Here is a 4,362-nt window from a genome sequence, read left to right as displayed (position 1 = left end):
GGGAGATGTAGAGTAAGCAGTTGGATATACACGAGTATGAAGTACAGGCTAAAAAATAGATTGGGGTGTCATCAGCAAGTAGATGGCATTTATTTATTTATTCGTTTATTTTATTATTTTTTTCTCAATAAGCTTTTGTTTTAATGGGTCTCAAAATTCTGTGAGATTTTTGGTCAAGTTGTTTCCATTAAAAAGTACTGATTTTAAAAGCTAATAACTTAAAACTGCCCCCCCGCCCCCGCCACACACACAAAACAAATGGTCCACAAAACATTCTCTTTTCCTTCTGAAGGTTTTACGATGCATTGTTACCATTAACCAGCCTTTTACTATTAAACTTAAATGCCCAATTGATACAAACAGTTCTGAGACATTCTCCCACCGCTGATTAACACTGGGGTGGCGGGTATTAGGAATAATATTCATTTAGCTTTCTGAGCTTTCTGGGTGGATTGGTGACCTTGCCAGCTCCAGCTGCCTTCTGGTCCACTGCTTTGGTGACACCCACAGCAACCGTCTGTCTCATGTCACGAACAGCAAAACAGCCCAGAGGAGGATAGTCAGAGAAGTTCTCAACACACCATATCAACAATAGCGGTATCATCAGATTTTAAGAACTTGGGGCCATCTTCCAGCTTTTCTCCAGAATGATGATCAATCTTCTCCTTCAACTCAGAAAACTTGCAAGCAATGTGAGCGGGGTGACAATCCAGCACAGGTGCATATCCAGCACTGATTTGGCCTGGATGGTTCAGGATAATCACATGAGCCCTGAAGCCAGCTGCTTCCATGGATGGGTCATTTTTGCTGTCACCAGTCACATTGCCAGGGCGAACATCTTTGACAGATATGTTCTTGACATTGAAGTCCACATTGTCCCCAGCAAAAGCCTCACTCAAAGCTTCATGGTGCATTTCAACAGATTTTACTTCAGTTGTGACATTGACTAAAGCAAAGGAGACCACCATGACAGATTTAAGAACACCAATCTCCACCTGGGCCATAGGGACAGTACCAATACCACCAAATTTGTAGACGTCCTGGAGAGACATACGCAAGGGCTTGTCAGTTGGACGAGTTGGTGGCAGAATGCAGTCCAGAGCTCCAAACATGTGGTTCCACTGGCATTCCCATCTTTATGGGTGACTTCCCATCCCTTGAACCAAGACATGTTAGCACTTGGCTCCAGCATGTTGTCACCGTTCCAACCAAAAATTGGCACAAATGCTATTGTGTCAGGGTTGTATTCAATTTTCCTAATGTAGGTGTTGCCTTCCTTAATGATTTCCTTGCATCTCTTCTGGCTATAGGATGACTCAGTGGAATCCATTTTGTTAACACCGACAATTAGTTGTTTCACACCCAGTGTGTAAGCCAGAAGGGCATGCTCACAGTTCTGCCTGTTCTTAGCTACCTGCTTCAAGTTCACCAACCCCAGCAGCAACAATCAAGACAGCACGGTCAGCCTGAGATGTGCCTGTAATCATGTTTTTGATAAAGTCTCTGTGTCCTGGGGCATCAGTAATGGTCCCATGACACTCAGTCTCAAATTTCCGCAGAGAGATATCAACGGTGATACCTTGTTCACGTTCAACTTTCAGTTAATCCAAGACCCAGCTACACTTGAAGGAGCCCCTTCCCATCTAGCAGTCTCCTTCTCAAATTTTTCGATAGTTTTCTTGTCGATCCCACCACATGTGTAGATCAGATGACCAGTAGTGGTAGACTTGCCCAAATCTATGTGTCCAATGGTGACAATGTTGATATGAGGCTTTTCCTTTCCCCCTTTTGGTTTAGGTTTAGCGGTGGTTTGCACGACACCTGTGTTGTAGCAGCAAACCCATTGTGAAAAAATAGTAGATGGTATTTAAAATCATGAGGCAGAATGGGATCACTTAGGGAGTAAATATAGGTAGAAAAACAAATCTCTTTAATAAGATAGACTTTACCCAGAGTATTATAGCTAAACCACTACCTACATAACAGTCTCTCCTCTTCCTCCATCTCTGCTTATACACATGCTAATATAAACAAAACACTATTTCACTGTATATTCTTTAGAAAAATCTAACTCTTACCAATACTTTAAAATTCAGCTTAATCATCACATTCTCCATGTATCTAGAGAATGGCTGAGTTGTCATTTTAATAGAAAATTATAGACTCACACACTAATCCCCCTTTATTTAACTTACATTCCTGTAGTGTTATTGTCTTCTGTATCATCTCTCTCACCCATCAGATCATGAACTTTCTAGAGGTGAGGATCACATATTTCCCATGCCCAGCCCTCCACTTGAAAATTTGAAGACACTTAGGGTATAAATAAATAAAAATAAAAAGAAATAATAGTAGAAAGTAAGAGGGGAAAAAGGATAAAGAGAGTTTGCAGGGAAACAGTGGAAAGGGATGTGGGGAGGGAGACAAATATATATTTTATCCAGTGTGTAAGGCTGGTTCTGAAAAGCTGCTTGCAATTTTTACAAACATGGAATACATACTGTATAGCTTAGCAGAACATGATTCAATTTCCTCTTCTGTGAAATGAGAGTGTTGAACTAAGTCCCTTCCAGCTTTAAAATGCAAAGGCTTTATGACTCTCAGATTCCCAAGTGAAATATGATCTGTGATTCGTGTATGTTTTTTCTTCTCCGTGTGTGGTCATGCCTGGTTATCTAAAGCCCTCGTGCCGGCTGGGGATGCCGTCACCACCCCTGCTTCCTCTTACGTCCTCTCTGCCCTGATTTACTAGGCTTTAATACCATCCTTATTTTACACGTTATTATTGCTCTCAAAAAAATGCATGTCTGCTGTATTTGCAATTTTTGTTTGCTCTGTGTCGCCTTGACTTCCTTTTTCACTTTGTAAAGCAAAAGAGAAGAAAACCAACCAAGCAAAAGCCCTCTTTTTTCTCTCTTTAAAAAAAAAAAAAAAAGAGAAAAACAAAACTTTGACATTAGGCAGAAAGATGATCAGTAAATAGTATCACTTAAAAACTGCTGAAGAAGACATTGGATAGGAAAACGTGACAGGATTTTGCCATCGTTATAATTCATTCACATGTGGTGTTTCAGAGAAGCTTGCCATTGACTGCTACTGCTCCATACTTTGCCATTTATCATCAAATATTAGTTAATAAAGACCTGCCTTTATCCTCTTGTCATCTTTTCTGCTTCTCTCAAAGGTCGCTGCTGAAGTATGGGCGCCTGGGTGGCTCAGTCGTTAAGCGTCTGCCTTCGGCTCAGGTCATGATCCCAGGGTCCTGGGATCGAGCCCCGCATCAGGCTCCCCGCTCTGCAGGAAGCCTGCTTCTCCCTCTCCCACTCCCCCTGCTTGTGTTCCCTCTCTCGCTGTGTCTGTCAAATAAATAAATAAAATCTTTAAAAAAAAAAAAAAAAAAAAGGTCGCTGCTGAAATATAAACCAGTGGAACATAGCCTTGATATAGATTTCATTATAAACTGATTCCATGTAATGCAGCCTGCACTGGTGACTTAGTTCTGAAATTAGGCACTTCTATACCAATTCTAAAAGCTCAAAACCTTTATTTTTCTTCCTAGATTATAGAAAATCCCATGGAGAGAAGTATTAGATTTAGAATTCAGGTGTTTATGGTGAAGTGAAATAAAGCTCTTAAGTCTAAAACTCATTAAACTAAAGCATATTAGGTCAACTTTTAAATCCGTTTCTTACTCAGTGCTTAAAAAAAAATAACACAAGCCCATTAGTCTTCCTGTTCTTGTCAAATACACAACTGGGAGTTGATTTTCCATTAGAGAGGAGATTAAATTTAAAAACCAGAATAATGGAAAGTTTAAGTAATACCGAGTAAGTCATAATATATTTGTAAACTAAATCCTCCTTTGCAATTGTTAAGTGATTAAATAAATCATATTTTAGTATACTGCTTTAGCACCAATATGATTATTTTTTGCAACACCAGGCCTACTTTCCTACCATTGGTTGTATATATTAATTCAGAGTCATTTCAACCAATCAAATGGCAGGTACCTACTAAATTTTTATAATGTGATCAATGCTGTGTTTGGTTCTATAGAACAGTAGCTTTCAAACTTTTTGAACTAAGATCCACAGTTTAGAAATGCATTTGTATTGTGAACCAGCATTCATGCACACAATTCAAAAAAAAGAAAAGTTTCATAAAAAAAACCTTAGGTTTATATAGCGAAACATTCTGATGTTGTCTTTGCTTTCTTCTCTACTCCATTCAGTTATTCTATTATAAATCATTAACAAATGTTGATCAAGACCCAGGACCAGCAGATTGAAAAATATCATTCTGGAGTACATACGGATTCTCTCTTTAGGAAGGTTACAGTTAGGTCAGGAAGAAAGAATAACA

The 4,362-nt window shown here is 39.2% G+C and overlaps 1 pseudogene; it reads right to left on the bottom strand.

The window, feature by feature from the left end:
- Positions 1–409: 409 nt before the first annotated feature.
- LOC116631417 lies at positions 410–2,004 on the bottom strand (annotated as a pseudogene).
- Positions 2,005–4,362: the final 2,358 nt, after the last annotated feature.

This window comes from Phoca vitulina, unplaced genomic scaffold (assembly GCF_004348235.1).
Source record: "Phoca vitulina isolate PV1807 unplaced genomic scaffold, GSC_HSeal_1.0 scaffold5, whole genome shotgun sequence".
NCBI classification, from domain to species: domain Eukaryota; kingdom Metazoa; phylum Chordata; class Mammalia; order Carnivora; family Phocidae; genus Phoca; species Phoca vitulina.
Note: the sequence above shows the minus strand (reverse complement) of the source record. Positions and strands in the feature narration are given on the sequence as shown.